This window comes from Lutra lutra, chromosome 6 (assembly GCF_902655055.1).
Source record: "Lutra lutra chromosome 6, mLutLut1.2, whole genome shotgun sequence".
In the NCBI taxonomy this organism is placed as follows: Eukaryota; Metazoa; Chordata; class Mammalia; order Carnivora; family Mustelidae; genus Lutra; species Lutra lutra.
The window spans coordinates 37,676,140-37,691,234 of NC_062283.1; the positions used below are offsets into that span (position 1 = coordinate 37,676,140).

Sequence of the window (15,095 nt, forward strand, 5' to 3'; positions counted from 1 at the left end):
TTGCATAAAGGTAGTTGAGAGCCAGTGGCAGCTATGGGCTGAATGGCAGAGCATGAGAGGGTGGGGTGGAAAAAGGATGGGGGTGTGAGGGTATGGGATAGTTCTTTAACCAGATGGTATTAAGTTGCCCGTAAAACTGAAAGAGAAGATATATCCTTCAGAGTTAGAGGTTAATGAAGTTGGGTTTGCCCGCTTCTCTAGCAACTGCCACATTTCCCATTTTTTCCTGATGAACCCTGTTTGGGTTTTGGTTTTTCCCCACATCTGTAAGTTTCTTAAAAAGTTCTTTCATTCCGGGGGCACCTGGGTGGCTCAGTGGGTTAAGCCGCTGTCTTCAGCTCAGGTCATGATCTCGGGGTCCTGGGATCGAGTCCCGCATCAGGCTCTCTGCTCAGCAGGGAGCCTGCTTCCCTCTCTCTCTCTCTCTGCCTGCCTCTCTGCCTACTTGTGATCTATCTCTGTCAAATAAATAAAATCTTTAAAAAAAAAAAAGTTCTTTCATTCCTACCTCAGCTGCATGGGATAAACTAAGTTTACTTTCATTTTGTGGTTTTATAACTTAGGAAGACCATAATGACATCTTCTAGGGTGTGCTTTCCCTATTCTAATGCTCCAAAGTTTTGCTACTTAAAGTGAGGTCTGTGGCTCAGAAGCATCAGTATCACTTGGGAACTTGTTAGAAATGCAAATTCTCATCAACTCCATCCTACTGACCTACTACAACAGAACCGCATTTTAGCAAGAGTCCACGAGATTCATATGATCATATATCTTCAAGAAACAACGCCCTAGGAGACATTTGAACTCTTGCTTCTGCACCTGAGAGACTTAGTATCATGCACTGTTGGGACTCTCTTGCTGGCTGCCTCCTGAGGGAGGTAAAAAGTCCAGAAGCACCATTTTTTCAATTAAACCAGTATTTCTGGTTATCCATTACTGTTAGAAAGGACACAGGAAAGGAAATATTATGTGATCTCGTGACTTTTGAGACCTTAACAATGGAACTCCCTTTGAGAACACATTACTGGAAAATCTTACATCCAAGTTCAAGCCAGACAAGGTTCAACTCACTGCGAACTCAACTTTCCTGAACATCCGGACTCTATCTCCCATTCTCAGAGAAAAGACAAGTACATCACTGACTCCACCCAAACTTGCATCAGAGACTCTTTTCCCTAACTCACTGGTAACCAATATCATCCTCACATTTTTAAGTTCTTCCAAAGAGAAAGTTCTTTAGTGCTATCTCAGCTACAAGTTTCATTATACTCTGAGCCTTGGAACATGACTGCCTTCATCATCAAAAATCCTGGAACATTTCCTAGGTTTCCATTCTCAGAGAAACTCAATTCCAGCATCAATCACAATTAGAGGAAAGGGGAAAGGATTGAACAAGGACACAAGAGCTGGCAGGAATTAGCAGCTAAACCTCTGGGGTTCTACCTAGAGTTCTAGGTATAAAATGGCACCAGTAGCTTGTTGAAGCTTTCAGCATACTCTTCTACTTCTTAGACTCTTTTCCTTCTGTTTGTATAACTGTGTTTGGAAAAGTCTTCACCTGCCCTTTGATCCTCTCTTAGAATTTCATCTCCCTTATGGATTGGGTAAACATGGCCGTATCTTCCAACTACAAACACTGTCATGAAACCATTACTTGGTCTTTCATTGAGAATCTCATTTTGACTGTGAAGTCTGTAACAGTCTTCATCTACTTAGATGACCTCTGCAAACTGATTCATAGACTCTACTTCATAGACTACGACAGCTGCCCATGACAAATTTATCACTTGCGGAGAATTTCCAGTTACTCACTAGTTGTAGAATCAAGACAATTGATCTTGGAAATTACTCTGAGTTTCTTTCCTCTTTTCAAAGTGATTCAGGCTTGGTCTCCCTTAACATCCTTCCCCAATCTGCTTCATTACTAGATCATTCATTTCCTAAGAGAATGTCCTCTTCTTCATCTAGTATTTCTAGTGCCTTGTAGTGGCAAATAAGAGGTACTCAATAAATATTTATTTACTTATTTATTTGAGAGAGAGAGAGAGAGAGAGAGAGAGGGAGCAACGGAGAAAAAGTATGAGAGGGGGAAAGGGAGAGAGACGCAGACTCCCCTGCTGAGCAGGGAGCTGATGTGGGGCTTGATCCCAGGACCCTGAGAGCCACACAGGAGCCCCTCAATAAATACTTCTTAACTGAAGATAACTGGGATGAAAAAACTAGGGTTGCTTTCTACAGATGCTATTATAGCCAGGAAAGACACTGAAACTTTACGGGAGTTTCAGTTATGGGACTACGGTCTTAAAAATTTAGAAAAACTATTTCTTCAGTAAGTACTTCAGTATTTTGGTGGCTCACACCTTGATTTCAATCAGGTGAGACCCAGGGCACAAAACCCAGATAAGTTGTGCCTACCACCTGACCCACACAAACTGTGAGATGATAAGTTTATGTTGTTTGGAGCCAGTACATTTGTGGTAATTTGTTACACTGCAAGATATTACGAATACAACTGATTACTAATACAACAGCTTTGGCTTCTAGTGCTGTAAATATTCTTAAAATACAAGAGTTAATTTTATTTTTCTCATTTTAAAGATTTATTGTATATGAAGCAAACTCTGAATGACTTCAATTCCGGGGACCAAAAAATTGTTAGTAGAAGAGCTGCTGTGAGAATTAATAGCTTCTCAGCCCAAAGTTCTCGGCTCACTGAACATACCATCTGTAGCTCTGTTGCCTTCTCTGATAGAGAAACAAATTGTTTAGGGGGCTATGATTTTCTATGTTATGTTTGTAAGAGTGGTGTCTATATTATTATTCCTAAGAAAGAGTAAGTTTAAACATGAAATTTTGTAAAGCAACAAAGACTCAGAGTTTCCGTTATGAAATCAAAGTTCAGAAGCAGCAGAGACTCAGCAGAGTAAAACCAAAGTGAGCAGCGGCAAAGCCACTGATAGAACAGGATGTGGTAACGTTTACATTTTTTCTCTTGTGTCTTATTTATTGGTCCCACACAGCACCTCACAAATGGTGGCTTCAGTCCCTTAGATGGTAGCACCTAGTGTCAGGCTTTTTCAGCAGAGTTACTCTGTGGAATTATCCACAATTACACACTCTTGCAGTTCTAATATTAATCCCTAATTTCTTTTTAAAATGTTTTAAATATTTTATTTTTTAGAACAGCTGTAGGTCTACAGCAATATTGAGCAGAAAGCAGAGCTTTCCCATACAGGTTTTGCTCATATGATAACCTCCCCCACTATTAACATCACCCCCCAGAGTGGTACATTTGTTCCAATCGATGAACCCACACTGATACAGCATTATCCCCAGAAGCCCACAGTTATATTAAAGTTCACTCTCAGTGTTGTACATGCAATAGGTTTTGATAAATGTTTAATGTCATATATCCATCGTGACAGTAACATACAGAAGTTTCCCTGCCCTAAAAATCCTCTGCCCTATTTGTCCTTCATTCCCTGCAACCCCTAGCAACCACTGATCTTTTTAGTGTCTCATAGTTTTGCCTTTTCCAAAATGTCATAAAATGGGAATCATACAGTATGTAGCCTTTTCATATTGGTTTCTCTCATCTAGTAATATGCACTTAACTTTCCTCCATGTCTTTTTATGCCTTGATAGCTCATTTCTTTTTAACAGTGAGTAATATTCTGGTGCCAGCATGTACTACAGTTTATCTGAAGGATACCTCAGCTACCTACTGATAGATATCCCGGTTGCCCTAATTCCTTTAAAAAAATTTTTTTTTCTGTGCGACCATGCAAGTTCTTATAGTTTAACCATGGAAAGTAACATAATAAATCCAAGAGCAAAAAGAAAAAAAATGAAGAAAAATAAGATATTCCAAGAAATATGTGAATTGAAATTCTTACCAATTTATTTGCATCATGTTTTGGATATATTGAAAAAAATCTTAAATGGCTACAGTTGAGAACCTAAAATTAAATATAACATCTTGGTATATTAATAGTCATTTAAAGAATAAAATTGTATTACACACAAAAATATCTGAATTCTATAACAGAATGAAGACTCTGAGAATTGAAAGCAGCCCTAGAACTCCTCCTCCAGGTGAGTGAGGCTTCAGGTGCCAGAGGTTGTTTGGATCTGAAGGACATGAAGGGTCAGTGTCTTCAGTCCTCTTGCATTGACAGATTATTTTTGCTCTCTAAGCTATGTTTCAAACTTTTTCACCCAGATTTTAAATAATACATGTTACGTTCTCCATCTCCTTCCCCCCTCCCAGGACCCCATCTCTCTCATAACCCTACTATAACACCCACAGGATAAGAGACACCCTCCTACACTTACCCACACTTTCCCTCAGACCACCTCAGAAAGCTGCTTTTAACTCTGATTAGTCTAGTGGCTTCCAAAAAGGAAAGAAAGTCATCTATATTTTCTGGAAGCACTCTGAATCCAAAGGCAGACACTGTGTCTTAATCATCTTTGAGAGCCCCGTAAAGACCGTGCCCTTTGGAGATTATATGTTAACTCCTTACCTAGGTTCCTCAAGTCTAAAGAAGAAAAAGAGAACATGTGACCCAATTACTTTTGAAAACATTTTAGAGCTGAAAAACTAAAAGACCAAAGCACTGATTTCCAGTTCAGAGTTTGCTGACCACTGGGTTGTTTTAAATGAACCTAAAGTGTACAAAATAATCAAACTGCTCTCACTTTTTTCACTTTCCTATTTTCCCCTTGGGATTTTTTTCCTTCTCCTTCTCACTGAGTTTGAGGAGAAAGTGAAAAAAAAAAATGTTCTTGTTGGGGTAGGGACGGGAAGTCCCTTTCCTGAAATTCATTTACCCCTTCTTCCTTAGTAGCAGACTCCCATATTCTTGAGAGCAGCCCCTCGTATAGATGAGGAGGGGGAAGTGAAAAAAATGAGGCTTTAAAAGAGGGTTGGCTTAGCTTGGTGGTGTACTTTTTGCCCTGCTCCTCCTTTCTCTGTCTTCACACCTGAAATGTGCATTTTGGTGAGAGCTTCTTCAGCCATTTTGAACCATGAGGCAAACTTGAAGATAGAAACCACACACTAAAGATAGTAGGTGAAAAAGAAACAAGGAGACTGGATCACTGATTATGAAATGACCACACTGGGGCTAGAGTGCCAACACCCAGAACTCATGTATAGGAGAGAAAAACAAACATCTGTCTAAGTTTAAAGTTACTATTATTTGGGATAGCTATTACATACAGCCAAGTCTAATTGATAAAAATTCTTAGATTCACTTCTAAATGACAGCTGTTCTACCTTCTGTGGCCCTTCTAGGTACATCATGCTTTTCCCATGCTGTGTGTGCCAGACAAATCTGGTGGCTTTCGTTGGACAGGATGACAGAAGCTAGTTAGCACCACATGTGCTACACTTTCCCACCTATCCCCTCATTTGCACTTAAAATTTTCATATGCCTTTTTACTACATTATCTATTTCTTCTAGTCCTGCAGGAATCTGAACGTAGAGCTAGGATTAAAAGAGCTAACAAGTCCTTCCTTCTCAGCATCATATATGCCGAGTCATACATAGCATCAGAAAGAAAAGCACTTAATCAGAAATCTATGAAGATGAAGAAGATTTTAAAAATGCTTCTAAAGGACATAAAAGACAACCAGAAAAAATAGAACCACTTACCATGTTCTTGGATAGGAACCTCACTGTAGAGACATTCATCTTCTCAAAGCTAATTTGTTACTGTAATGGCACCCCAAAAGAAATCAATATTTATTTTCCAGAATGAAATACAATTATTCTAAGGTTTATATAGAAAAATAAATAAACAAGAACACCCAGGAAAATTCAGGAAACAAGAATGAGGAATGAGTAACTCCACCACATAAAACACCATAAGGCCTCAGTAATGAAACCAATATGGAACTATTACATGAACAGAGATGTGAGTTTAAGGAAAAAAAATTTCTGAGCTTCAGAAATAGACTCTTAAAAAAACCAGAATTTGGTATATGATAAAAGTGGCATTTCATATTCATGGAGAAAAGATGGAGGATACAGTAAGTGTTATTGAGAAAACCAGGTAGCCATAAGGATAAAAAGCTGAATCTCTATCTTACACATACACCAAAAAATTTTTCAAAGGATCAGACTAAATGTAATAAAAAATAGTAAAAGTACTGGAAGAAAGGATATGAGAACTCTTTTTATAATTTTAAAGTAGAGAAAGGCTTTTCTGCTACACAAAATCTAGAAGCCATAAAAGAAAAATTGATAAATTAGGCCATATGTTAAAGAAAAATAAAATTCTAAATAGTTTTTTAAAAACTATAAAGAAAGTTAATACATATGAAAAATATTTACAATTCAAGTAACCTAAAGAGGACTAGTTTCCTTGGTATACAGTAGCTCCTATAAAATACTCATTTACCCAATTCTATTTAAAGTAATGACAAAATCTAGCAACCCAATGAAACTTGGTCACAGTCTAAGAACAGTTAATATAAATTCTAAAAAATACAAATAGCTCCTAAATACATGAAGTAAGCTCTCATTCATAATAAAAGAAATGCAACCTCATTTTTCACTTAGGATACTGGCTAAATTCCAAGAGCTTGCTAACATACTATTGATAACGCCAAAGAAAAAGAGGCCCTCTCCATATTGTTGGTGGAAGTAAAATTGTTAGAATTCCATCAAAGACAATTTGGTAGTTTCTTTTAAAATTACATACTCATAAACCCTTTGACTCAATATTTCCACTTTTGGTTTTTTCTCTACAAATATACTAACCAATGTACACAAAGACAGGCATACAAGATTATTTATTGCAACATTATCTGTAATAGCCAAAGAGCTGGACTCCTCTGTCTTTTGATGGGAGACTAATTAAAAACTATAGTATACCCATTAAATAAAATGATACACAGCTCTAAAAAATCATGAGAGAGTTCTTTCTGTACTGATGTGGGAAAATCTGTAAAATACATTAAGTGAAAAAAGAAACATTGCATAATACTTACAGTATATTACAATTCTGTGTAAAAAAAAAAATGGGAATATACTCAGAGGTAAATGGTTCACTCTATACCTTTGTATACTTTTTGATGTTTAGGTCTTTAAACTATATTACCTAGTCAAAAATTAAATAATTTTTCATAAAGTAAAGGAAAGAATATGGATACATGTCATTGAGATCTCTACAAATCTAGAAACCTGTGTAATTCTGTCCTAGAAGATTAAAGAAGAAAAAAAAGTAAAAAACGAATTAAAAAAGAAAGTTTTTTTCTTTCCTTGTCTTAAAAATCTTGATGCTTCTGAATACATTCACCAAGAGAAGAGTTGATACAACCTCATTCCCTATTTAGCTAATTCTCAGGGAGCAGTATCAGTACCTAATGAAAGGATATTCCCTTTCTCTAGGACAGGGAGATCTGACAACATTCATCCAGTGAGATTTCAAAATTACTATGGACCAGTGACTGCAATGAGGCTCTCACTGTCACCTTTTTTTTGAATGGAGTGTTCACTGTGGCTATCCTGTCCCTATTTCACAATTATGTGTTGGGAGACTGTTTGTCATGGGGGAGGATTACACAACTTGTCTCTTAAATTTACAAGGTTCAGGTCAGGAGAAGCTGCATCTAGAACTGACATAAATCAGAAAATCCTGGACTTTGATTCCACAAATTAATGAGAATTCTAGGATATCTGGGGAAGAGAGATTATTAGAATTAAGGTATTTTGTGTGTGGAAGTCATGTGAGTAATTGTGACCTAGAAGGTGAAGTGTGGCAGACTGCATTATTGTTCCCAATTCCCCACTTTTTTTCCACAGCTATCCCATATTCCAAGTCACTATGCAGAACCTCCCAGTAGAATGAAAGAATATTTTTTTCCCCTCATTGATGTTAGACTTACTCATGTGATTTGCTTTGACCAGTACAATGTTTGCAGAAGTACATAAGCAGAGGGTTAAAAGATTCTTGTCTGGTTGGGCTTTGGCACATTTACTCTGCCTTTTACCATGAAAAAACAATGCCTTAGATAGCTTCTGGTCTGAGAAAGATGAAATAAAGGTGAAGTCAACTTAGATCAAATATTCAACTTAAAGCCATACCTTGCTGAGGGCAGTTTAGATCATCAAAATTTCAACTGGCCCTAACCCATGTGTGAGGAAGAAATAAATGCTTCCTGAATGCTCCTGGGGATTAGGTAATCTATTATCCAGTATTATTGTGGTAACAGCTAAGAGCTAATTAGTACCAATTCAGGAATATGAAGAATTATTGAAGGAGTAATAGTTGCTAGAAATTGATTCCAACTTATTTCAGGGGCAATTGTTGGGAAGTTATTGCTACTCAGTACATGTCTACGAATGTCCAAAAAGATCCAGAAAAACTGTGAAACCAACTGACTGCTTCACAGAAAATGACAGGGATATCCTCTGAGAGGGAAGGGGCCCTAAGTACATAAATGCTATCATTAACTTTACATGTGAAAATATTTTATTTAATATTAAGAACAATGTTTTAAAACTATGAAATGAAAATCTTGAACAAAAACTGGAAATTATTACCTCAGAGATGGGCTTGACATTTCCTGCACTTATTATTGCCCTATAAATCTTGGTCAAGATGAAAAGTAGAAAGCTCCAATTCATGAGCTAAAAGTGACTCTACGTGAGATGTTACTGCTCAGAACAACTGATGGCTCATCCCTCCTCTGCCCCCATGGCAGGTCAAATGAGACCCCACTGTACTACATACAGAACATGATCCATTCACAGTTAAACACTGATGTTTACCTCAGCCCCATTTCAAGAAAGCTTTTCCATGTGTAAGGACTGAATTGTCGTAGTAGTTAACCAGCTGATGAGTATTTTGAAAAGAAACTACTTTTCCTGCAAGCCATGAGTAAGTGTGATCTGAACAGCTTACCCTTAATCAACATGCCACAGAACGTAAAGCCTTCGTTCTGTCTTTACTATTTTTAAAAAAGATTTTATTTATTTATTTGAGAGAGACAGAGAGAGCAAGCATGAGCCGTGGGGAGGGTCAGAGGGAGAGGAAGAAGCAGACTCCCCACGAAGCAGGGAGCTCAGTCCCAGGACTCTGAGGATCATGACCTCTCTTTTTATATCCTATCTCTATCTTAGCTAGGGCTGCTTTGACAAATTATCATAGACTGGGTAGCTTATATAAGAGACATTTATTTCTCATAGTTTTGGAGGCTGGAAGTCCAAGATCAAGGTGTTGGGACATCCAGAGGGCCTGGTTCACAGATGGTCATCTTCTCACTTTATCCGGATATGGTGGAGAGCAGAGAGCCAGAGGGAACTCTCATGTCTCTTCTCATAAGTGCACTTGATTCCATTCAAGAGTGCTCTACCCATATAACGTGATTACCTCCCAAAGGCCCCACTTCCTAATATCACCACATTGGGGGTTAGGATTTAAACATACATATTTCGGGAGAACATAGTCTGTAACATTCTCTTAATTTTATTCCTCCCTGGTTTTTTTCCCCTTTAATCACAAAACAGAATTAAATTCAGAGAGAAAGAGAGAGTGTGTGTGTGTGTATAAAATAACATTTCATAATCTATTCTCTATTGCTTCTTTTTTTTAGGCATGAGGCTAATGCCACAAGCTTTTACTATATTTAGAAAAGAAAAACATAACTGAAAATAAGAGTAAATCATTCAAAATGAATTAGATTTTAAACACATTATAATTCTTCAATGGCAGCATTTGGACCCACTGCCCAAGCCAGTTTTAACCCAACCAAGATGCTGGAAGGCAGAGCACACCATTGTGCCCATCAGGCCAGTGAGGGCTATGGAGCCCAGGGCTCCCTGACTCCGCTTGCTGGGCTCTCTTGTGTAACAGCCATAAGCATAAAGAACTTGTCCAACAATCCAGGCCAAGGCTAGGCCAGAAACTATACCTGGGCAGTAAACACCTCCAACAGCTAGGAAAAATAAGAAGGGTGGTTACACTTTCAATGTGTTCTGGTGGGCGCACTGAACGTGGTTGAAAAGGTGCCCGTTTTCGGGTCCATGCTGTACATGGTAGGATACTTCACTTGGTACTTCTTTCGGGCCTTGGAAACGCTGATGGCTAGATGAGCTACCATTATGAAGCTGGCAGCACAGGTCAGAAACACAAAACCACGTTCCTTAAGAGAGGACAGTCATGCTAGCTCAGGATCACTGCTGCTCAGCCGCTGCCCACCACACTGCTTTCTAATCACCCTGTCACCTCCTCTTATTTGCAACCCCTGCACTGGCCAGTCACCTTTTGACAAGAATTTTAAAAGATGCCCTGTTTATTTTTAACAATGAAATTTATGAAAACAAGTAATTTGTTGTGAGAAAGTGACAATATGGAAAACCAGATTTATCCGGAGTTTGTAAATTACCTTTTCTCTGATAAATTTAAGGGATCATGTTATTAAGTTAAAAAAATTATTTATCAAATTTCTTATTTTTTTTAGATTATGTGAGATGAAACCTTTTATAGACAATAGATCTATGCATTCTGCATACAAATTACTTAGGAAATAGGGCATTTTGGAAACTGTACTAAGAGATGACAATGATATATTCATTTTTGTTACATAATAAAATATCTGATAAATTATATCTGATTTTATGAATTGTTTTCACTGTAAAATTCAAATATACTAATATAAATGGGCTTCCTGCTAAGAATAAAGATAAATAGGTTATACTATCTTTGGTAATTAAGAATGATTCTTATAGAAATTAATTTTTCCTCCCACAGTTATTAAAGAAAAGTCAGGCCCACCATATATACTACTTTTAAATTAATCAGTGAAATCTCCCCCCCCCCACCAAACCAGCAATCTGTATGATCAATTCAGTTTTGGGAAACATAGAAAAAAATGATTGCTACCTGAACTTCATTAAATATATTGAATTTATATATTTTTGGAATATATACTTATATATTGAGTTGACTATAACTCAGTGTTATTTTGTCACCAACTAGATTACAATATAATTTGATATTATATTAAAAAGACCCTTTGAGAAGATATCATGGTTCCTCTGTTGGATGATTTTTTTTTTAAAGATTTTTTTTTTTTAATTTATTTGACAGAGAGATCACAAGCAGGCAGAGAGGCAGGCAGAGAGAGAGGAGGAAGCAGGCTCCCTGCTGAGCAGAGAGCCCGATGCGGGGCTCGATCCCAGGACTCTGAGATCATGACCTGAGCCGAAGGCAGCGGCTTAACCCACTGAGCCACCCAGACGCCCCTGTTGGATGATTTTTAAGGACATTTGTTTATTTATTTGAGAGAGAGAACATGCGGGGGGAGGGGTAGGAACAGAGGGAGAAGGAGGAAGAGAATCCCAAGCAGACTGAGTTGAGCATGGAGCTAGATGTGGGGCTCCATCCCATGACCCCAAGATCAAGGATATAAGCAGAAACCAAACCTGTGCCACTCAGGTACCCCTCTGTTAGATGACTTTTTTTAAAAACAAATTATGTCTAGGGGAAAAGTAGGGAAGTTTTTTTAAGTAAAAATTCATCCTTATTTTAGTATTTAAGAAACCAATTTTAACATATTCTTTAAGATAAGTGGTTAATTTCATAATGGATGAATTAACACATTAGGATTATATTGAGTTGTTTAAATTTGTTAAATATAATCACGTTATAAGGTAAAACAAAACTCGTATTTCTGCTCTGAAATCTATGGTAAATTAAACACTATATTTTCTATTTGGTTTCCAATGCCTCTTTTTAATGAGGGAGAGCCACAGTGAGAGGGCACAGATGGACATTTTGCACAAGCATGAGCTGTTGCTTATTCATGAGTAAAATTACTCTCACCAAGTCTGTAAAGTAGTATGGTTTTCGTTCAGCACTGCCTCTCACTTCTCAGTGATGGCACTCAAGCAGTGTGGCCAAGGGGAACATGGGGCCATAAATCTCTCAACGGGGCGAACATTTTCTGTTTTGTCAGATGAAGTCTCTATTTCTCATTTTAAATTAACTTGGGTGTGTGTGTGTGTGTGTGTGTGTGTGTGTAAGACTAGAGTCAGAATGTCTCCTTAGGACAAAAAGAACAAATTTCCAAGGCACTGGGTCACTAAGAAAGGTTTCCAGGGAGAGACTATAACCACTCTGATGTTGTGTAGTCTAGGAAGTGCAGGAAGAGTACACAAAGAGTAGACTATCCCACAGGTCATGAGGGAAATTCCCAGTTTCCTTTTAAATCTGATCTCCTAAATTACAAAATTAAGCTTTTGAATAAAAGTGGCCAAAGGAGTAAGAAGAGGAGGTAATCTTTCCTTGCTTTAAAAATAATAAATGACAAAGTATGAGGTCTAAGCCATCTATTTAGTACATTTAAATATACTTATTTTTTCTGTATATGAATTAGTTTCATTTTCCCTTCTTGCTTTTCTTTTTTTTTTAAAGATTTTATTTATTTATTTGACAGAGAGAGAGAGCACAAGCAGGCAGAGCAGCAGAGGGAGAGGGAGAAGCAGGCTCCCTACTGAGCAGGGAGCCCAATGCGGGGATCCATCCCAGGACCGTGGGATCCTGACCTGAGCTGAAGGCAGACACTTAACCGACTGAGCCACCCAGGCGCCCCTCCCATCTTGCTTTTAATGACAAAAAACATTTACTACCAATTTTCCTAGCATTCTTGGATTCATATTTTTTTAGGGATATACAGGTATTTTATATGGCTTAAATAAAAACAAGTAATTCCAAGTCTCTCTAAAATAATTAGATGGCAACCAGGAAGAAAATATCTATATAAAATATATAAACATGTATAGATAAAAGACTTGCAAATAAGCCAGAGTTTCTAAATAAGAAATCATGTCAAAAGAAACCCAATTACTTAAAAACCATATTATAACATTAGCAGACAAAGGAAGTGCAGAAAATGTAATAGACCTTAATTTTAGCATAGTCACTTATGAACTCTCATTTGAAAAATGAATTCAAATTAGATGGGATAGGCGAGCTCTCGTCTGCACTAAAATAGCATGAAGGGTTGTAAAGGGAAGGTAATGATGAATGGCAATGTATTGAATCACAGATTTTTTTTTTTTTTTGCAAAAACGGTTCCAAAATCTAATGTATTCAAAGTATTTAAAATACCAAACTATTCATCCAATCACCTGAGATGAAAGGGAGGAAGGAAGGAAGAAAGCGAGAGAAGGAAAAAAGGAGGCAGAGAGGGAAGCAGCCAAGTTTAATGTGTGTCCTGCATATTTTTGTAGTTTGAGCATTAATCCAACAGTAAGCCCTAAAGGCCTATGGGACTCATAGTCTGTAACACATCTGATAACAAAGCATAATATATTAGACACATACCAAATTTTCTTCCCCTCATTTCTCATATTTTTGTCATATATAAAGTAACAGGAATATCAAGATTAATTACAGAATAAAGACAAGTAAAAATTGCCATTAACAATGGTTGACATGTACTCAACTTTCATCATGTTCTGGGTGCTAAGATTTAAACTGGTCATTCTACTTAATCCTGAAATCAGTTCTAAGAGGGAAAGACTATTATTATTCACATTCTACAGATGAAGAAAACTCAATTTCTTTTCTATTAAGACAGCCAGTAAATTGTGAAGCTAAAACTGAAACAATGACTTCCAAAATCGTGCTCCTTTCATTATATCACTTCACTAGTATTATTATTGTTATTTGTTGTTATAATTATTATCATGCTTCCGTTCATGGAGTTAACAGACAGGGAAACAAAAACACAAATGTAAGCAATACGGTTGAAGAGCTCTGCAAGAGAATAATCAGGGGTGCCTGGGTGGCTCAGTTGGTTAAGCATCTGTCTTCAGCTCAGGTCATGATCTCAGGGCCCTGGGTTCAAGCCCCACATCAGGTTCCCTCCTCAGCAGGGAGTCTGCCTCTCTTTCTCTCCTGCTCCTCCCCTCTGCTCATTCTCTCTCTCTCTAATAAATAAATAACATCTTTTTTAAAAAAAAAGATAATAATCAGAGATATGCTGAACGACAATTCATATAATCACCAACATATATCCAGTCCTTACTTTGAATGAGCCACCATGCAATTCACTTTCATGTGAAGCATCTCTAGACTTCATGAGCTGAGCAGGTTGACAGAAACGAAGACACTGAGACTAGGGGGAGTTAAGAAACTTCTCTAAGGCTGTTGTGGTAGAATCAGGATCTAAATTTAGGAGTTCTGATTTGAGAGATTTTGTGCTTACCCATTCCTGGATGGCGGTTTCCATTACTGGATGTACAATACATTGCACAGGTCCTGGTTGCTTTAGAACATCAGAGAAGGGGAAATCACTCCCTCCTGACAGACAGGAGAACAACAACAAAAAGAGCCTGTCTGGTAGGTAGAAACTGAGCACAGCTCAGAGATAAGAAAGCATAAGCTAAGACCAGGTTCAGGGAGTGTGTAAGAACCAGTGAGAGAGGAGCTCAGGACCAGAAAAGACAGGTGGTTGGAGAAAAACCAAGGTACTAGTTTTCTATTGCTGCTACAACAAATTACCGTTAAGTATGTTGGATTAAAACAGCACAAATCTAGTATCTTACGATTCTAGAGATCGGAATTCCAAAATCACTCTCACTGGACTAAAGTCAAGGTGTCAGCAGGACTGGTTCCTTCTGGAGACTGGAGGGTGGGATTTTTTTCCTTTCCCCTCTCAGCTACTAGAAGTTACATGCCTTCCTTGGCTCAGGACCCCTTCCTGCCATCACTCCAGTCTCCTGCTTCTATCTTCACATACTATCTGATCCTCCTGCTCTTCTTATACAGACCATCAGGCTTACATGGGCTCACCTCAATAGCCAGGATAATGTCCATCACACAATCCTTAATTTAAGCACATCTACAAAATTCCTTTGCCACAGACTAAGGAACCCTATATCCAGATTCTGGATATTAGCACATGTACATCTTTTAGAAGACATTTTCCAGCCTGTCACAAGACTAAATAGGGAAGTTCACACAACCTGACAGTGAATGACCCTCCTTGCCAAACTGGAAATTAGCAAGTACTAAAGATTATTTAAACAAGGACACAGAATAATGAAAATAATATTTTAAGCTGAGTAATCTGG

General features: G+C 37.8%; 1 protein-coding gene and 1 pseudogene across 6 annotated transcripts in view; both read right to left on the bottom strand.

The window, feature by feature from the left end:
• Positions 1 to 15,095, bottom strand: part of KCNQ5 (potassium voltage-gated channel subfamily Q member 5) — a 535,207-nt gene that overhangs the window by 414,305 nt on the left and 105,807 nt on the right. The window lies entirely within an intron of this gene.
• LOC125102532 (microsomal glutathione S-transferase 3-like) lies at positions 9,646 to 14,270 on the bottom strand (annotated as a pseudogene).